The sequence below is a fragment of the Callorhinchus milii genome, unplaced genomic scaffold, assembly GCF_018977255.1.
Source record: "Callorhinchus milii isolate IMCB2004 unplaced genomic scaffold, IMCB_Cmil_1.0 Scaffold1, whole genome shotgun sequence".
Lineage (NCBI taxonomy): Eukaryota > Metazoa > Chordata > Chondrichthyes > Chimaeriformes > Callorhinchidae > Callorhinchus > Callorhinchus milii.
In genome coordinates, this window is record NW_024704742.1 from 109,426,966 (window position 1) to 109,449,160 (window position 22,195).

Consider the following 22,195-nt stretch of genomic DNA (forward strand, 5'->3'; position numbering starts at 1 on the left):
CCAGTTTGGGGAATACCATCTTAACTCAACTTTAAAAGCTTTTTATTAGGTTATATAGCCTGTTACATATTCAGTTTATTGTAGAGGGAAGGAATTGTTATTTGTATTGGTCTAATCAATAAGACTAAAGCTGCAGAATTAATTGATACACAAATATCCGTGGAGCTACTTGAGCGGATGTACTGGCCACTGTGATTGTTGAAGAAAGATTAGAGCCACTGTTACCTACCACAGTTACCAAGCCAGTATCAGGGTCAAAAGCCCTTTTACCTTTGTACCTAAACACCTGAAAATGGAGCTCTGTTCCATTCCACCTTGAGAGAACAGCCCCATTGTGGCGGGAAGTCGTGTTTGTTTCTGTGAGATTATGCCAGTTCTGAACCTGAAAGGAAGACAAGGCCACGATTCCTCAAGGGATCTTAAGCATCGCTGCTTTTTCAAGAAAACAAATTTGCTGTAACTTTATCTGGCGTTTAGTATTGAATGGTTGCAGATAGACTCTGCAGTGTGCTCTACAGGGAGAGAGAAAGAACACTTGTTCAGCATACAGAAGGGATACAGTGCTTTTATTACTCAGGACAAACTTGATCAAGGCAACGTTTGAAAATGGAGCTGAAAAATGTTTAGTTGCAGCCGCAGCACCAAACACCTGTTTTACATTTCAATAAATAAGCCTTTGTGAAAATCGTTACAAAAAATATTTGAGGCTGTGTTGTGGTATGACGATACGCTGAAATGACTGTTTTCTTGAGGCTTAAACACAGTGTCAACGAGTCATGTCAGTTATTTAAGACAGAGTTACATCCCGGAGTAATGAACTCCCCATTACCACTTTTGTCCTTGAAGCCAAACATTTTTGAATTGATCTTAGTTAACTTGAAACAGTAATGAGTATAAATTCAGGCCTGTCTTAATCTAGCGCGCCTTGTAAAAATGAACAATTAAAATTCCTGACTTCATACTCAGCCTCAGCTGCTGAAAAGCACTAGTTAGTAGCCATCTGGTAGCAAGATGGAGATTTACATGGATAAGAGTTAAGATCTCCTCTGAAGAAACAAAGGACACCTTATTACAAGCGAATTGGAGAAATGGGTCTCCTCATCAACCAAGCAGGCAGTAACAGGAGGTCTAAAATTCCTTTGTTCGTTGATTATAGTGATATAACCTCAACAACAATCCCCTAAATAAAATTAGTTATTCACTTCATTGCTGTTTATGGGACACTGCTGTGGACAAATTGCTTGCTGCTGTAGCCTACAAAATACAGTCACTGCACTTTACAGTAAAATTGTGTGAAGTGCTTTGAGATGTTCTGACATGGTGTGGTGCTATATCAAAGGTAAGAATTCTTATTATATAAACAGAGGAGAGATTAAACAATCACATGTTTAGCATTATTCTCAGCATTCCTTTACTTCAGGTCTGAATTAAAATCTTTCTTGAAAAGGGAGGAAAATAGAGCATGTGAGAGCCTTGTTCATGCTTGTTAAGCAGGACCATTTTCAGCACTGTAGAGCTGAGAAGGAACACTGAGAAACAAATATTGAACTACAGGTGAAACTTGAGGTTAGCTAGCTTAACAAAATATACAGTTTCAAAGTATTTTCCCATAGGGCTGAGGAGTTTTCTGCCCAAGAGCATAGGTGCAGCAGCATTGACTTCTATATCGCAGGTGAAGAGGAAAGAGTAGCTTTTAAGTGCAGTGTGCCTGGGAGGCCCATGACTTATAATGGGCCTATCACAATAGAATCAGCTGCCTCGGCAGAATGCAAGAACAGTATGTGTGGAGGCTAAGCCTTACCAGAAAGATTCTTTTTCACACAGAAACAATTCCAGGTAAGAGTAGTCCATCAGTACTATCTAGGTGTAGCACTGGTCAAGAATGCTGAGCTGGAATAGGATGGTGGTCCAACAGAGTGGTCCTTAGTTACAAAACGGTTACCAATACACAGTCACTACAGCTAAGAGTAATGTCTTTAAATGCTTTGAGACGTTTCAACAACAAAAATGCACATAAAACAACTTAAATTTTAAATTTAAAATCCTTTTATGTTTTATGTGCATTTTCGACTGGTAACCGAGTTACTGATGTGACACCAAGGAAGGCTTGATCATTTCCCCCAGTCATGTTACCAGCACTGACCGCTGACATAATGTATTCCAAAGACAATCAACGTAAGAACAACCAAAGAACAAACATTACTACAAATGGTAACTTTTATGTCTTCAATTTCTGAGGGGATCTAACAGAGACTCTTTATTTGTAAAAGGCAGAAATAATTGTATGAAACAAATAAGGACTTTTCAGTAGAGTTTGAAGTGATGCATGTTTAACATCCTTGATAGTTCAGTCTGTTGGACTTTGACAGTCTGGTGTTTCTGAATTCAAATCTCTGGATTTATGAAGTCAATATCTGTTTAACAATAAATTGATAGGGGGGAAAGACTGGTACTGAACTGAACCTAACGAAACAAAGCCAAACTGGTCCACAGTAATCTGTGGCAGATTTAAAACTGCAGACATGTCTTCAACCCTCTGGCAAGTTAGGGAGTCCTAGCTGGATATGTAGCATGCTGTGTGGTTAAAATATACATGTACTGTAGCAACTGGCATCTAAAATGAGATATTCACAAAACAAATATGTTGTATTAATCACAACTTCTGGTTTGTGTTTTACAGTTTTAAGATACAAATGAAATGACTTTCAAATCTTGAAAAAGGCTGGTGCAGAATTCTAAACGATTAAAAATAAACATTAAAATACAAAAATATGAATATTAAAATATTAAATATTATGCTTGCCTGTTATCCCTTTGTTTAATCCTTTTTTTTGTTTCCTATTGCTTGTCATTTTACTTTTTACGTTTGTCTATCCACAAGCCAACCCTGTTATAATGCGGTTGTTTGGACCCAATATTTCAGAGCCATGTTATAACGAAATGTGAAAAGCTGGTTGACTTCTGGGTTGTCAAGTAACCATTGATATCACTTCCTGCAAACTCTGCCTATGCATTATGCGCAAGAATCTCCCACCCCAAATTAGGTGCCAAGCAAGTGTTGTTAAGCACTTTGGGTCACCCTTCTGATATTAGAGGCACTATATAAATGTAAATTTGTATTGTATTGCATTAATTTGTATTCTTTTCACATCCTTCATGAAGTAACGTCGGTGTCACTTCCTCCACAAAACAAAAAAGGGTTAATAACCAGAACTACTAGGCAAGTTCAGCCACAAAAATTGTATGTCAGATTTTATCAAAAGGCTTCAGTTTAGGTAGTGCATGCAGACCTTTTAATGACCATATATTTCAGATTCTTTGTAGCCTTCACGCTGTTGCAGAAATTTCTCAATCCATTAGTTTCTTATGTTATCGCCTGAAAAGCGGCCCTGTCTGATTTAATTCCTTCAAAAGTGTGGTTTTCATTGGAAGAAAGTAAACCTATTTCTGTGAGTCAAACAGCAAAAATGCAGCTCTATTCAGTTCAGAGGGTTTGGAATTTGTGAAAAAATGTCACTTTTTACAATGCTCATTCTTTGGCACATCAAATTAAATCCAGTTTAATAGGGTCCTTCAGAATCTCTGTTTCATAACTTGTGGCAACATCTTTGAAAAATACAAACTTGCAGGTGAGAACAAGCAGGGATTTTTTTTGCTTTTGTGAAACTGTTGGAAATAATTAAAAAGAAACAGACTTTAAAAAGCTATTATCAAGGTCGTTTATTTTCCATTCATAACACTTAAGCTTGATAATTTTAGATGAATCAGAGTAACACAAAAGCAGCCAGGCACTAAAAGGGGCTTTGAAATGAAATAACATGGAAGTTGAAGTCTGGGGTACAGTGGAAGCAATGAAGGTTATTTTTCCTCTTGTCAGTAAATGCATTTAGCTATGACTGCAGGTACTTACAATGAGAAATTAATCTTACCAAGTTAATAATAATCTTTGCATTTCATATAGCGCTTTTCACATCTTCTAGACATCTCAAAGCGCTTCACATAATATACTGTAAAGTGAATTGACTGCATATTTTCTGGGCAGTAAATGACTAATAAATTAGTACTTAACTCCCAAAGTACTTTATCATAGATTTCAGTTGAAATACTGTCCTTTAGAAGGCCTGAGAAAGGGGCTGCTCTAAGCATTTGAAAAACTAGATGTGCTGAAATAATTTTGTGGCTGTCCTCTGTTCTTTGAAAGTTTATTTTTCTCTGTTACTTCCTCTCTTGGAACCTCTGACACGGCAGGCAGGCAGGACACTCCACTCAGCACCTGCCCAGAGCAATAAGACTGAACTTAGTAACTCACTGTGTCGATAATTGAGGGGAGGGGAGAGACTTCAATTGTACTATTCTAAAATGCGGGGTGTGAGAGTTCCAACATAGTGAGCAACTGTGCCAACAGGAAATCTGATTTTTATTTGGTGAAAAAATGGACAGAGTATATTTACAAATGGGCCCCAATGAAACACATTTTCCTTTCACTGCTGTAATACTCAGCAGTTGCACTAAATAATTGATGAGTCCCACTTTGTAGCTCTTCAGTCAGGAACAGTTGTTAAACCTCAGTACTTCAACATGCAGCTGCTAGTGTAGGAATATCTAACTCTCTATATTAGTCTGCATTACACTACATGTGGATGGAGACTGTCAGAGTGTCTCCTTAAAGGACTGTTGGCAGAAATTATACAGACAAAACTTCAGCTTTCAGGATACAAATCCGCTGATTCTACAGAGATGTTCCTGTTGGATTTTACATTCTGTGGAATCTGGCTACTTAGACACCCGCTGTACATATCTATTTTGACTTGAATTACACCATGGAATCAGCTATGACCTTATTCAATTACCTTTGTACAGTTCCATGTTTAAATAAATAATATATAACAAGAAAAAGCAGGCACAAAAATGATTGTTGGATAAACCTGTGAAATCAAGGGCTTGTTGAGATGTTATTATTAAACCACTAGATGGTAGTGTTGCGTCACAGAAAATATAAGAGGGATCCACAAAGCGGTTTATCGAGCTAAAGAGAAAGTGGTTTACAGGCTTTCGGTTGGGTGCAATGTTCTCTTGATAGCAATAAAAAAACTATATTGTAGTCACATTTGAAATGTATAGAATAACACAATGAATTTTACCAATGAAGCCTGCCCCATTGTTTAGGACTTTTATCAGGACCAGTGCTGCTTTTTTTCCTGGTTAGCTTATTCCCCCTCCCCCCACGGTCACTTGCTATGCTCTTGTAGTCTTAGTAGCAAACTGTTTGAGTGTGTACGTGAGTGAGAAGGGGGTATGAGGGGCATGTGGGGGGAAGGGTGTTTGGCTCCTCGGTGGATTCCAATGGTGATATGAATTGACCTGTTTGAAAGGATGAGGACGAAAGACTGACAGGAACCCTGCACCTTGTAACTTGCTTAGTTCTTTGATGAAGTATGTAAAATCTGATCATGTTCATTATTAAACAACCTGGGGTGCCAGTCTATGGTTAGACTCTCATCTGCAACCTCAGAACAGTGACTAAAACAAACATAAGTTTGGCAAACGGGACATTTATTCAAGAGATCTGATTTAACTTTTTGTTCAGCAAACAGTTGATATTGAACTCCATCCTAAGGACTTTAAGAATGAGCAGACTGTACCTTTGGTAAAGATATCTGGTAAAGTGGGAAAGGAAAATGCAGACCTCAAAGCTTCAGAGGGCCCAATATTTCTTAGTAGCCTTAAGGCTATTGTTTTAAAATGTAAAATTGTTTGCAGAAAGATGGATTTTTAAAAAAAAAATTGGTCTATTTTGGAAGTTTGATTTCTGCAGGACTCAAAGAGAATTGCAGAAAAACTGTTTAAAACCATTTTTAAAAAATGAAGAATGAATTGAAGAATTTTCCAAATTTCGAAAACGTGATACCCTTTCGAATTTCTAAGTCGTTGGTACAAGGCTAAGGTCAGAACAAATGTCAGACTTCTGATGCCACAGGGCCCAGGGATTGATGGATGCAGAAGGACAATACATGGTGCTGATCTTTATTGATGGTGGTGATTCAGAATGATACTGCCAAGTCGGTATTGGGGTATTTTTGACTTGGCAGAGTGATGGAGGTAAATCCACTGTTAGGTCTCCAATTGTCGTGCTTTTTCTTGTAACAGAAAATTCAGTGTTACAGCCAGAGCTGGGAAAAGGAGAAACGCTTTGTGCACTGGTGAGACCAGACGCAGGGAAGGGACCTGGACTGGTGCTGGACTCGATGCCATATTTCATTTATATATCCTAGGGCCTTCCTCAGTTTAAGCAGCAGGAACCAAACCCTCAGATGGACACCAGCCATCAATGGGAGCTAAAGAAACATTAAAAATAGAAACAACCTTAATAATCGGCAGAGTTTCCACCCTCTGGCACCAATCAGTACAGTGGCCAGGAGGCACTAACCTCCTTAAATCTGGCAGGCATGAGCGGCCCAGGGAAAAATGCAGGAACCATAGTATTCTGCCAGAACTAGGGAAATGGCTTCAGTCCTACAGAAACACATCATTAACCGACTGTTTAATACAGAATCCACCAGCTTGTCCCCACGTTCACAGGAGCTCGCTAGCTTTTTTTTTGCCTGTGATAAACCCCGGGCTAACGATTTAAAATAAATTGTGTTTTATGTAAGTTTGAATGGTGCCTGGTGATGATACGATTGAAGTCCACAATGATAATAGGATCAAAATTGTAATATTTACAAACTGGATTCACAAAGGATCGTAAATATGAAATCCTGCTGGTAACCATATGTGCGTCACAACAACCCAGGGGAACTCCTCTCCCCTGCATCCCCATATGGAGATTGCACCAGAGCGGAGTTCCTCTGGGTTGGCAGGATGCCCATCTGGTTCCCGGCAGGTTTCAATATTTACAATGCTTTGCGAATCCGGGCAGTTTTTACCTCAAATATTGTGAATTAACAGCAAATTGCTTTTTTCCAATAACCGGCCAACTAAATTGAACAAAAAGGGGATTGTCACATCATTAGCTTAGGGTAAGTGTTGGGATAAGTAAGTAGTACTCGTAGACTAAGCCAGCTACTTGATGGTACATCCTGCAGCTGAAGGCCTGCTCCTCCCCTCCTCTACTTCTTTAGACTGAGTGCTCCCTAATCCTTTAGAAAATCACTTGATTTGACTGTGATATCCATAACTGGCTGCTCTTGCTCCAAGCTGAGTTGACAACCTCTCTGGTCTGCATGCTTGGTTTAGGCTTTCATTGACTACAGACCTGCACAACTTCAGCCATGGGAGCCTGGTTATTTTGCTTTTGCATTGTGGAGCCGACCATGTGAGGTAAACCTAAACTGCTCAGTTTTGTGTAACCTACTGAACATAAATCGACTTAAACTTGGCTGAGATAGACTGGCTTCTTTCTTTAACCCCCCAAGGACTTGATCTGTTGAACCCTCGTGGGTTTGATACCTAATATGTAATATTATCAAGCCCAGCAAACAACATAATGTGAACTGGGAGTCATTGCAATCAGAGTGAGCGATTTTCAGAGAGACTAAGAAAACACTCTCATTAAAAGCTGGCATTAGCCTGAGATCTTTCTAAAAAGGCTTTTCCAATTTTGTCTGACACTATCCACAGATACAAATATAACACAGATTGAAGGAACCGACAACAGGATCATTACACATTAACTTGGAAAAATGCCACAGTTGTCTCTGAAAACAGTACAGATCACAGCATAGTAAGGTAGAGTGGAAAAAATGCTGAATACCAAACAGAGAGGCATGTGATGCTGCATTTATATTGTGGTGTATTGCAGAGATGCTTCAAATGGAAGTAACTCTGCAAGCCCTGAGGCTGCAGAGGAATTGACCCGTTCACACTGAGAGTTGGAATGCACAGCACCACCCAAAACATAGAAACAACTATGCAACAGCAAACTTGGTTATAGTCCCTTTATTACTATATGCAGTTCTTTTATATATCAGGGGAAATTTGTGGAGTTCGATATCGAATTCCTTGTGATAATCATAATATTCAATGATCATTTTGAAACACTGCAAATTTAGTCTCTTACCTTAATTTAGTCTCAAACCTTAACTATTGCTAACTCGCTTCCCCTGATGCCCACACTTTGGACAGCTCCTTTGTGCCAGTTTAAAAAAAAATGCTACCTTCTTTGATTCTATATATAATATCTATTCATAATATATAAACCACTATATCAAATAAAAGGATTATTATTATTATTCTCCCCAATCCAACCCAACTTTAATTTGAAGTCCCAGACACACCATTTGAGAGCTGCTTCACAGGATGCTGAATGAATTAAATTGTTACTGTATTGTGTTTTAATTGTACTTAAAAAAAGATCTCTGCTATGAGGTGGCTTTCAGTTATGCTGTGGGGGGGCTGATTCCTACCACCCTTGGGAATAATCCTTGGATCAGGAATAATCAAAGATGGTACTGATTTCTTTTTGTATACATATATGCAGGAGTTGAGAGGGTGTGTTCAGGAACAATACAATAGCACAAGGCACCCACCTATTACAGAGCACTCCACAAATTTCATCCCAACCCTCTGCCTCCCGGCTACCAACCATTTTTCTATCCAAGTCATTAAATTGCTAATCATCTATTTATGTATCAAATGTCTTCTGAAAATCCATGTAAACTACGTCCATTGACCTTTAGCTTTTCGCCCCATAAATATACAGTCTATCCACTTTACAATATATTCTATGAAGTGCTTTGAGATGTCTCAGTAGGGCGCTATCTCAAATGCAAGAATTATTATTATCTTATGTAGCCTTGTATCCCCAGCTGACTCTACAGTTTCTCCAGGAGCTAGGAAAGAAGTTTGTTTAAGGAGACACGATTTGATTGAATGTAGGTTTAAATCATGAGGGGATTAAATCACCAGATGATATTTTTGAAATTTATTTTGCACTAGTTATAACCCATTTCATCTTATGTCAATAGTGAGTTCCTAATGGTCCACTGTAATTCTTCCCAGTTTAGCTCAATAATGTGTAGAATTACTTGGAAACCTGATAGCTGGATCATAGGATGAGCAGGGATTATACCAATTCTTAGAAACATAATACTGGCCAGATTTGAGGAAATATCTTCCAATTTAAGTCAGGATGGAAACAAGAAATAGACCAATGCACAATTGATGTAAGGATAAGCAGGATGTTAACATGCACCTTCCCCTTTAAGGATCATGACCTTTGCTTTACACATTTTGAGTTGTGTCACTGATTTTGTTTTTAGGGTTAGCAATTCCCCAGCAGTCTGGTTTCTTTCATTTATTAATACAAGTTTGTATGTTTGCTATACTTAACTCCATTTACTATTAGTATTACTATTATTTTGTAGGCTTTGAATCAGAAATGTTTTGATAGTTTTTACTTGCTGAAGGAGAAATAATGCTATATGTTTCTTTCTTTCTATTGCTATTTTAACTCCAACCCAATTTAATATACAAACCCACACCTGTATTTTTCTGCAGATAAATACTTCTATGAATGCAAAGGCTGTACAGGCTCTTCTGTAACATCTCTCTTGTACTCAGATAGAATACAGGAAAAGACTTGTAAACTGATAGGTCATCTTTTCTCTCTTATGGCCTCCAACACCTCCCTTTTTCGTGCTATTATCTTTGTTTATCAATGCAATCTACAGGGTGGAAACCAGAGGTGAAGTAATCCCTGTCAGATGGCAAACTTCCCAGATATAGGAGCAGTATTCAATTTGTACTTCATAAAGAGTGAAGTGTCATTGAGGGAACATATTTTGCATGAAAGAGGAAACCAAGTTTTTTTTTGAGACTTCTTTAGTAATGGAGGAGAGCAGAGAGATCAGCAAGTTTTCACGAGAGATCCGGATGAAGAAGACCATTACAGCACATTTAATCTTATCTTTCCAGAATACACAACCTACTGTATTTTCATTACAGTATCAAGCTGATTCTTAAATTATTTTATTGCATTGGCTACTGACACCCTTCCTGGTAACCTTACACTTATTAATTACCCTTTGTGTAAAAAAAACCTCCTGGAGCCTGTCTTGAATTTGCTCTTCAAACCCTGATCCTGTATTCTTTTATTGCCTTGGCATATTTGAAAGAATAGTACTGTGTTTACTTTCTCTATTACGTTTAACATCTCATGTACCTCTATAATGTCCTCTCTCAGATCTCGTTTCAAGACTGAAGAGACCTAGCTTATTTACTCATTCATCAGAGCTTATTCACAACTAAATTTGTCAAATTTAAAATAAATAAATACATTAATTACTAAATTGAGCCAAATAAGTTCATGAAATATTGAATGTAGCCTGAGAAAACCATATATAGTGTAATCAGAGGTGGGTTTAACATATTTGCCACATTGTGGCTTTAATTTGCTCAGTTATCATCCTTGATACCCTTTGGTGAGGAGAGACCCTTCACTTTCTTTTCCTTAGCAAGGCTGAATTCGAGTTTCCAAAACAGTGATTTGGACTAGCACTGTAGTCTGCTCCAGCAGACAGACTTCTTCATTCCATAGTATCAGATGAAATATTTACACAGGTCTCCTTGTAAATGCCTTAATTGTGTTTATAATAATGATCTGTCTGACCCAGCACTTGTATTCAAATGACATTGATCAATGGGAAAAACTGATTTCTCAATGTGCTTTAGTAGTATTGATTTGGGCTTTAGACAGGTGTTGTTGGCTTTCATTTGATGTTATAACATTATGAATAAGTTAGGAAATTATGGTATACTCCTAGAATCATAGAACGTTTACAGCCCATCATATCTGTGTTGCTAGTTCCTGTTGTTCAATTTGTATTAATCTGCGTGGGTATGAGGAGTGTATGGTGTTGCACTGTAGAAGACATAGTCTTGATTGTGAAGATTTAGTGTGATTTCTTTCATTAATCACCAGAAATATCAGTCATAAGTTTTGGTTAAAACTGAATTTAACATTTTGCCAAATTCGGGATACAGTGAAATGCTAAGAAAATTGAGTAAATCTAGACCCTGGTGGAATTATTCTCCAGTTCCATCTTGTAATTAGTACATTAAACAGGCATTAACCTGGCAGTACATATTGGAACATTGACTTGGAGTTATATATTTGGAGTTCTCTTTACAATGGCATTTAGCTTTTGTTCTCACTTTGCCAGCTCTAAGGTCTAACAAATCAAAAGTAGTTGTTTTGAAAATATCACAATTTATATTGACCCCAGTTCAGGGATCTTGTAGGTTTTTATCAGTCTTGTAAAGTGTTTTGTGTAGGTTTCAGGTTTTTCCAATGTGCTGCAAAAACCAACCACAGCATAAAAGGAATGAAGCATTGCAATTGAGGTGCTTTTTTGCTAAATAATAAATGAATACTGTGTGTTTCACAGCTCGTTATTATTCAGTTAGTTCACTGACAACTGCGTGCAATCCATTGCTCCCAAGTTAGAGTGCTCATATCATGAACGAGGATTGATCTGAACCAGCTATGGGGTAGGAGGAGAATCTCTCTTAAGTGGAGTAATTTTTAACCTTTTTATTTTAAGTAGTTCAGTTTTCTTACTGGGCAATAGAGGCTGTTTTTGCTGTGCAACGCATTGCATCATTGCAGGAATTTAATTTTGATATTTTAGATTTAATATTTTTAGATTTCTGAAAATTAATTATTTGTGATTTCTTTGCAAGGCTTAGTTTGTTTTCAACCATTTCTGTGAGGAGGTTTTGTTCTCCAGTTATTGTTCCATCATTAATATAAATACTGTCAAAAGGAGTTCAAGAAAACCACAGCATTCCAGTGGCATACTAATACTTGGGAGGCCATGGTTGTAAGATTGAAATATTACTTATAAGCTAGAATTTGCCAAAAAAAAGATCAAATTTTAAGATAGTGTTTAGGCTAAAATCATGTGGAATTGCTTAACTTTGATCTCTGTCCAGATAACTATCAGAAAGTATGCGTGTTGTGTCCATATATTGAGTCAAGACGAGATCAAGCTTGACTGTGACTTCCTGTGGTTGACTAACCTGCCAATGCTCACTGAAAGCCAGTACTTAAATAATGACCACTTGGGTGGACTGGCAGAAGATGGCAGGCACTACCCCAATAGAAGGAAAATCAGATAAATGCCTTCTGGAGACATAGTTGGAGAGAAACATTGGTGGGGGAAAAATCTGTCACACCAATAAAACATCTCAACCCCTTATTTTTGCCCACCTGTAAAGTCACAGTTCTTCCTGTAGAAGGTACATTTCCCCAGAGATGCTTCCCTGGTAATAACATTTACAGCTGGGAATTTATTTGTTTGCCTTTTTTTTCCTTTTACAGTATTTTTGTTGTTCTCATTTCTAATGAAAAGTGTTGAACTGGGACACTGCTTAAGTGATTTATACGCTGAAGAACTGGGACACTTCTGAAATTAACTGAACTCTGGTCCCATTTTATGAGATAGAGATAGCACAAGGTGCCAGGAGCTCCCAGCGAGCTTCTGGTGACAGCAGAGCTCAACATGAAATTGTATGAATGATCAGTTCATCTGGAAAATTGTTGGCCAATGGAAGAAACTCAATTTTCAATTTAAATAGTGTAAAGATATCATTGGGATTTTTATCTTCCACCCAAACAAGGTAGATAGTACTTCAGCTTAACATCTCATCTGAAAAGGTCTTACATTAGTGACGTGTGAATTCAGAGGCAGAAACCAGAGTGAGACAGGAGGCAGAATCTCAGGCTCAGGATTGAGAACTGCAACCAGTGTTTTAGAACCAAATTACAAGAAACATTAGACCATCTGCACTTAAAATGAGCAGGTGCATTGGCTGCTGTAACAAACCCCCTATCCCCTTCTCCACAGTAGTTTGGCCTGGGTCCTGGAGACAGGAGCTCACCAGGCAGAGAAACCTGGGAGTGAGCCCCTATGTATATTTTTATTTCTTTGTAGAGGAGAGTGGCTGGCATTGGTTGATATTGACACCAGTTCTTGACATTTCATTGTTTACGTACTAAAATCAGAAAAGAGCAGGAGTTAGATTTTAATGCTAGTGCCCATTGACAATTGCCACCTGGCAGGGTTTAGACAATGTGACCATGGTCTTTGTCATTTTTTCGGCTGCTATAAAGTCAATGGTGCTTGTGATAGCTTCTGTCATGTCTGAGCAGAGCTTCAGGGTCTTGTAGAGGGGTAATAATAATAATAATAATAATAATAATCCTTGCATTTGATATAGCGCTTTTCACGTCGGGAGGACGTCCCAAAGCGCTTCACAGAACTTAATGACAACTTAGCCCATTATTTCCTGAAATTGTGCCACCTGAAGTGTATGAGAAGTGATGGAGAAGTCTGCTGTGATTTCACCCACTCTTCACTCTGTAAAAGAACCACATTCAGCATGGGATGAGAGGTAACAAGACAGTAATTCAGTCCAGTGGTTTTGATGACTGAATTGTTACATTACGTTAATTACTACTCTGGTGTTTTCTGATGGCAAGACTATTTTTAAGTGGTACTTGCTCTCTAGGGTCTTCCTGCGCCGTTTCTCTAACCCTAACCGTAATCTCTACTCACTCCTGCTTGCCAATATTGCTATTATTTTGATATACACTGAGGTCGAAAATGCAGGAGCCACAACCTGGATTTGCAAAGGATTCACAAGTATCCAATCCTTTCCGAAATCACATGCCCGGAAGTCCGGTCTGATGCGATCTATGTTTGGGCATATTTTACAGTGTATACTTGATTTTCAATAGCACTTTAAAATGTTTTGACAGTGGTACATTTTTCATGTAACTCAGATGAAAGGGGAGTAGGGTCTAAAAAACTTTCTTTCTGTGTCATTGTTGTTTTTTCTTATCGGCAAAAGTGACTTCGATGTAAAAATGTTCTCCTCATGGAAACCCCAGCACAACAGTAAGACCTTTGAGACTTCACCTCCACCCAAGTTTCCATGGAGAAGGAGCACTGATGCAGTTGCAGCTATTTATAGACTCCAATGGTAATGTACCATCTTCAATCGTACTGAAGATGCGTGACATGGTATGACTATAGCACACTGTACTAGGTTGTTTTTTGAAGAATGAGATACTTGGAAATACATGAATACAGTATGCACAACCACAGAGAATTAGGGATATAGGAAAGCCAACATGTGCAGGCCAGTAGCAAAATGTGTTCAAGAGGCTGTGCCATGTTCAGCGGTGTGAGATGTTCTGTAATGATTGTTTTGCGTTACAACCTATAAGAGGACCTGAATTTAGATCGTAAACTACTTATTTCACTTAATTTTCCAACCCTGACAATCAAACCTAAAAAGGAAAAATCCTTTTACAGCTGTAAAGCTGCTAGTCCCTAAAGTGCTTGAGGCTGGACTTACTTAAATGTGTGATCACAACCTTCTCATTCAGGCTCCAGAAACTGTAAGTACTGTGAAGATGATAAGCATTAAGAGTTGTTCTGTTCATGCCAGTCATTGTGAATAGGTTTAACTGTAGCTTGGCTGTAAGTGGGAGATCCATTGTCTCTATTTTTCACTGTGGGTGGAAGTGTCCACAACTATATTCACAATTTGCCAGTGCTCATCCAAATTTCCCACAGTTAGCACAAATCCCCAGACTTGATCAGAGATTTATTTTTAGACTTTCATAGGCAATTCACCCACAAATCCTATGAAGCGCTTTGGGATATACTCCTGACTTGAAAGCAATTATACCAAATGCAAGGATTTTTTAAAATTGTCGACATCATTAATATGGGGGAAAATAGTTTATTTTCTCTATGCCCAATTCCTCCATCCTTAGAAGACAAACACATTCAATGTAGTGTATTCCAAAAGCAAGCCAGGTTGTTTAACAGGCCTCTCGGTGCTGGCATGCAAGGATTATAATCTTACTGTGTAGAAATATTGGATGCTTGTTTCAAGTATATGGCCTCTCGATGCTAAGGATTTCCTTGTATTTGTGTGCAGTGACTTTGATATGTACTTAGAATGGGATGTTTGGATTTTAAACAGACAACATCAACATCAAGATGAGCATTAGTAGAAAAAGGAATTTCACCCCATTGATTTTATAATGGGAAGTGATGTGTCACTTGTTCTTAGAAACAATTAGCCTGTATTTTAGTCGACTGTTTGTTTGTGGTATAATTGCATTACAGTATTTGCAGTGCTATCACTATTGCAATCAGTTATGGTATACATACAGTATCTCTACATCTCTTCAGCGTTGTTTGCATCCTGCTCAAGAATATTTTGGCTGAATGAGCAGAATCATGCATTGCAGTTATAGTGCAATGAGAAGCTTCAAACAATGCTATTCTGGAAACATAGCTGAGTAGTTAAGTTCAGGGTCTGTATATCATTTCTGAGTAAAGAAAATCCTGAAGAAAAGAGTTTCACCCTGAACATCACGAGTGGTAGATTTCAGGATTGAGTTCAGCTCGGTCACAACACTGTGACAGCAGCCATAGCAGTCTCGAGAGGGAGAAGGTGAAAACTGGTACAGCCATTTCTGAGCCTACAGAACCACAGTACTATAAGCCTGTCATGGGCTGTTTGAGAGCAGTCAGAATAGCCTGGGCACAATCCCCCTGTCTTTGCCTTGTGGTCTCAGCTGAAAGAGGAAGCATAGCAGCTGGTGCAAAGGTCCAAGCTTCACATGGGATAGATGAAATGCAGTTATTTAAGTACTAAGTGGTCTGATATACTTGAAAAAAGCATCCAATATTTCTACACAATAACATTATAATCCTTGTATTTGATGTAGAGCCTTATCACGTCTTCGAGGCGTCTCAAAGCACTTCACAGAATATACTGTAAAGTGAATTGACTGAATATTTTGTGGGCGAAACGTTGAGAAGATAAGCAAACGGTGGATCTTGAATGCCGAATATTGTAAAACCGTATCTAAGCTATGAGAAGGTATTTCAGTATTCACAGTATTCTCTGAAGAAAATAAGTGTTATATCTGTACATTTTAAATGCTGTTACAGTCACAGAGTTTTAAAAATAAATATGAGTTGATTGGCCTCAAAACCATTGGGAATGTACAGGATGTTAGACAGAGGACATAACCATTTCTTCCCCTCTCTCTCCAGTTGAAAAGCTTAATAAATAGGGTAACTATTTTTAACATAATGATTTTGATTTGATCTTTGGGGCTTAAAACACAGTATTCATGGGAGTGTCATGTCGTTTCACACAGTCCTATTACCTCTGGGATCTGGACTTGAATTGAGTACACATTTGAAGGGATGAAAAACTCTGTGGTAGTATCATTCCAATGTGAAATTAGTTTGTGTAGTCTGAACTATTGGGCCTACAATAGAGTCTACCTTTTTATAGCACCTTTCAGGTCGAGTGGATGCATCAAAGTGCTTGACACTGCTGGCTGGATATCTGAGCTGGGAGCCAAAGAGGGTAGGGAGGGGAAAGATGACCGAAAGGAAGATCAAAGAAGTATATCTTGAAAAGTCCTACAACACAGCGTTGGGATCTAATATAATCTGATAGGTAGCAAAGTGATTTGCAGTTGTATAGTGCAGTTGTACAGCACCTTTAATAACAATGTCCTATTATTAAGGTTTAACAGAAAAGATACAATAACAATCCTAGTATTTTCTGTAGTTTAGTGAATTCACCTTGCAAGAAAGAGGACCTGGGTTTGATTCCCAGGCAGGGCAAAATGTTGGGCAAGTATCTTATTCCACATGCCTCTGTTTACCTAGCAGTAAGTTGTTAGTCGATTGGCGCATTGCTTTTCTGGGGGTAATAATCTTTTCAAAAAAATAAAAGAAATAATAATAATTTGGTCACTCAATCCATGATTGTTTGTGGGACACTGCTGTGCGCAATTGGCTGCCGCGTTTCGCCCACAAAATATACAGTCAATTTACTTTACAGCATATTCTATGAAGCGCTTTGAGATGTCTTGAATGCAAGGTTTATTTAGTATTACACCTTTCATGTTAGGAGGATGTCTCAAAGCGCTTCACAGGATTTACTGTATTGTAGTGACTGTGTATTTGCGGGTGAACGTGGCAGTCCATTATTGCACAAAAATGTCCCATACACAACCATGAAATGAATGACCAATTTTATTTGGGCCAGGGCACCAGGAGAAACTCCCTTTTTTTTCAAATAGAGCCATGGGATCTTTAACGTCCACCTCGGCTTAACTTCTGATCCACAGGATGGACCTGTAAACACAGCAGTACTGCATTGAAGTGTCAGCCTAGATGAGTCCAATGTGAATTTAAAGTCGCAATATTTGCTATAAATCCACAACCTTCTGACTCAGAGCCAGGCTGACAATTGAAAACTATTGATAATGATAAACATAAATTAGATCATAGTGTCTGTAATTTAGTCCAAATTGGCACTATGTAACTTTACTCAGAACCACCATGGGAAAGGGAATGTGGTGCAGTACTCTCCTGAGGTTTATGTTGAGACATATTGCTGAGACAGAGTAACAGGAACTTCATTCTGAATTTGATATATCTCAGACCTGAGCTGAAATGGTTGATGTGGACACTGGGTGGGGAAAGAAGAAATGTTTTCTACTTAAGTCTTACCTTGATGAGCAGAACCCTCCAGGAAAAATGCAGCAGTGACATTAGCTTGCAACACATTGCTCGCAATTTCATTGTGGATCAGTGGGCCAACACAACATAGTGTCAGTCAAAACAATTGATTGTGTATGACCTTAGATTCACCTAATAAGAGGGAATGTTGTAGTACTGCTGTATTTTATTGCATTTTACAGTACACTGATGTGAAGTACAGGTACATAATAACACCTCAGATTAAATGAGGCATTGAAAAAATAAGGCATTGAAGAATTGAAGTCCTTGAGTCTCAGACACAACACTGCAGTTAACATTGGAAGAATGAAGTGTTAGGTTGCCTAAAAAGTGGGACATTGGAAAATGATCTGCGTTCTGCATTGTGTCATGTATTCAGCACACAAAGCCACACCTGTCTTGCTGTGAGCTAAATGCCGGGTGAAGGCTACAAATAGACACATCTTAGATTGTAGCTAGTAATGGATTGGGAAATGCCTATAGAAACAAAAGGAGCGCTGCCTGGAGCACCTGGCTCTCTATCCCAGAGTTGAGTAATGCTGTTGATTCATTCTCCTGTGAGTGTCCTCTGTGAGTTCAGTGCTGTGTTGAGCGAGTGCTACAGCAACAATAGGTCTTAATCCTTTGTTGCTTATCACTTCAGACTTAAAGATGGTAGAGATGAATCATTCCACATGTGGAGGAGGGCAAAAGCCATTTATTACTAAATTATCTTCTGGGAGAGAACATGATCATCTTTAATAAACTACTCAGTGTCCTTCCTTCAGTGTTTTCTTATAAATTCACATTGATATACATGCTCAATTGGATTAATTACTTTCCTTTATGTGTATCTATGATCAACATATTCATCATTTGTCTCTATTTGTCTTTCTTATTTATCGGTACCAATCTATTTATATACATCTATGAACTTCTTTTATTTTTTCATTCCTGAACTTCTTGTAATGTTGGTCTCTCATGACACCACAGTTATTTAGACATGATATTACAGTCTTTAAATGAGTTTAAAAATAAAACAGAGGACATAAATGATCTTCCCCTTCTCCACAGTTTAAAAGTTTCAGCAAGTATTGTATGGTAATTATCTTTAACCTGAGGTCATGAAATTGCACATTGTTCTATGATTCCATGTTGCCTCTCAAGCGAGAGGACCCGGGTTTGATTCCCGGGCGGGGAGAATCCTTACTCTACGTGCCTGTTTACCTACTAGCAGGTAGGAGCCTGGTTGTTAGTTGATTGGTGGATGGCTTTCCGGAGGTGATAATCCATCAAAAAAAAATCCGTCACTCAATCTACAACTGTTTGTGGGACACTACTGTGTGTAATTCGCTACCTAGTTTTGTCTGTAAAATATACAGTCAATCCACTTTACAATATATTCTGTGAAATGCTTTGAGACATCTCAGGGATGTGATAAGGGGCTCTGTCGTGCAATGATTATTATTATTATTATTATTATTATCATCATCATCATCTCTTGAACTTGGGTTTGAATCCAGCCAGTTTGGTGAGATGAAAAGTATTCTCCTTATTGGTTATGAAGAATGCTTTGCGATGCAAAGGGCTATGTCTTATGTAAAATTAATTTGGGAAGTCTGTCTAATTTCTATCAGAAGCCAACTCCTTGAAATTATGGGACAGAATTGATAAATACTTGTGAGCAGTGCTTTATTGTAATGCATTTAATAACTTCACAACAAAACATCCTTTGGCCTTACAGATATCCTAATGTCACTTCCATAAAAACATCACTCATAGACATTTAACTCTATCTGTCTGGCTATCAAATCCACAATGAAACATTTTCATATGAAACAGATTAGTATATTCGGGTTAAAGAACAAATTATTTTTTAAATCATGTGCTCTTACCTCACAAATCTTATGTTTGCCAATCAAAAGTTTTCTTCTTATAGGTCATGAAGATTGCTTTGCTTTGCGATGCAAAGGGCTATGTCTTATAATACTGAATATGCATTAATAAATAATGCATATTCAATATTATAAAATAGTATGTTATAAAACAATACTTACATAATCCAACTCTCCTTCTCAGTCCCCTCATTGGACTGCTTGCAATAGAGATGGCTAAATAACTACTGCACCATAGTCTATTTATAATAAATAATTCTTACATTTGATACAGAAAATTTCAATAGAAGCAAGTATCGAAATGCTTCACAGGATATACTATAATTTAAATAAAACAAGAGGTAATAAGAACAACTTGTGCTTATTTAGCCTTTATCATGTAAGGAAATGTTTCACAGAGGCAGAGTGGGAAACCAAGCAGGTTGGGAGATAAATGGGTAGGCGAGAAGTGGCCAATAATGCAGCCAAAGAGACGGGTTTGTGAAAGCAGAGGGAAGGAGTGAGGTAGAGAGATTTAAGAAGAGAGTTCTACAGTGTAGGGACAAAGTGGTTGAAAGCTTGCCTACTGATGGTGCGGCGAAGGGTAGAGGCAAAGTGAAGCAAGCTGAGTTAGCAGAGTGGAAGAAATGGGTGGGAGCGGAAGACCACAGGAGATTATAGAGATAGGGTGGGACAAGGGCATGGAGACATTTGGAGATTAGAATAAGGAATTTAAAGTCAAGGGCAAGCTTCCTCTATCATGTTCCCAGATTTGGATTTGTGCCAGTGAAGCAACCTAATGCTATTACGGTGTCTAATTTGCAAAATAGGGAAACTAGGTGATTCTGGAATCCTTTTCATTGGATGTTAATTATATATCAAGTGCACTTGCAATTCCCACAGTACACATGGTTTACATATCTCGCAAATTAAACCTCTACGTATTAGGTTTCCCTAATAGAGCATGGTCAGTGTTTAAAAAACAGTGATGGACTTCACGCTGCTGTGCTGACATTGTAATTGTTCCCTGATGACTTTGATGTACCGTATCCTGCCTGACTTGAAATTTTTTTTGCACAGAGTCAAGCGAACTTTAGGGTCTTCAGAAAAAAAACACTAAAAAACACTAAAAAAACTGTTGATAGTCAATAATTTCAATGAAGTTTATTTGACTTATCTCTGTTACCATACTAATCCTGTTGCAGCTATGCTCTTTGTGCCTTGGCCCTTCACCCAGCTTCTTAATAAAAAATACATCTTCTATAAATAAAGGTAGTTACTATGAAATAATTGATATATTCCTAGCCTGTGTGCACAGTAAAGGTTTGAAAAAGTGTAGTTTATAAAGTAATTTAGTGCTTTTGAATGGCTTTCAATTTAAGATAGTGAAAGGTCCACACAGGCAAACCTTGTTTTTGATCAGAAAGGGATCTGACATATGCAGGAATCCATCACCATACCTAAGAGTACCCAAACCAGACTGAAAGTTCTACATATATATTATGCCATCTACACATGAAATTTTCCCCGTGTCTAGATTTTAATGCTTCGCTCTCCCTGAAGGGATGCACTCCGTTTACCAAATTTTGCAGGGTATTAGTTGGCAGCCATGGCTTGGGAACCCCAGATTGTGCATTGTGGTATGCTGCCAAATCTATATAGCTTGCTTTTGAAACACTTTCTGGCAAACTTCCCTTTGTAAGGCGAGTTAGAAAGATAAAGAAAGTAAAGCCTTTGAAGGAAGTGAAGATATATGGGTTAATATGCTCTTTTGGTGATTGAGTACAGAACGTTAATAGTCATTTAGGTGCTTCATGAGAAGCTGTGATCTAGTTTTGAAGGTCTTTGCATTTTTTTAATTACTTGAAATGCTCTGTTAAATGCCCAGGCAAAGACCTGTGGAATTGTCAGAGGAAAACTGGCAGTGGTTGATGATAGTCATTGTGTCAGATTAACCCAATGATGTAGGTGCAATGCTCATTATTTTCCAGTTCTAAAGTCACCTTTTAAATTGGGGGTGATTCTGATGTCTGTGGAGGATATTTAAGCACATATCTGAAGGGTCTGCAGAATGCTGTTGCGGTAGGTTAAAGCCAGCAGAACTTTACCCTAGAGAAGGTGACATTTGTATCTGCAGCATACGGGACAGCTGAGCTGGAACAATCATATTAGGAGACAATTAGCAACCAGCAGTTTGTCTTTTGTCAGTGTGTGTATGTTCGACAGTCACGGGTGCCCTTGTGTGTACATTTACAGGAGCTATCATCAGTGCACGAGTAGATTTTCTCCATCGTACCAAAATAAACGACATAGTTTATCAATAAAGAAATTCAATCTGTCTTATAGGCATGAATTTCTTTGCCTTTAATGGTGTCTAGGATGATAATTTTACAAAATGTTAGATGATGGGAGCCATGACTGTGAAATGCAAAAGAGATTTTACAATTCTACCGTTTTGGTGAACTCCCACTGTTTTGCTTTGCAGGCTACATGAGATAACTGAAATTCAGATTTTAAAAGGAAGATATATTAAATAATCTCAATTCATGTTGGCTCCCTTTTTTGAAGATGTCATTCTATAACTACTCTATTGCTTTTTAACATTAATGTTTAAATGCCTCCGTTTTGGGATAAAATAATTTAGGCGGTTTTACTGAATAAATAAGTACTAAAATAAATGAGCGTAAGTTGACCACAATAAATCTAGTGGTCAACCGGGTCATTGGATGAATCAACAGAAGCTTTAATTTTTGTATCTGTTTGATGAAA

At 38.1% G+C, this 22,195-nt stretch overlaps 1 protein-coding gene across 3 annotated transcripts in view; it reads left to right on the plus strand.

Moving 5' to 3' along the window:
• Positions 1–22,195, plus strand: part of mctp1a (multiple C2 domains, transmembrane 1a) — a 251,498-nt gene that overhangs the window by 176,102 nt on the left and 53,201 nt on the right. The gene's annotated exons all lie outside the window — the stretch shown is intronic.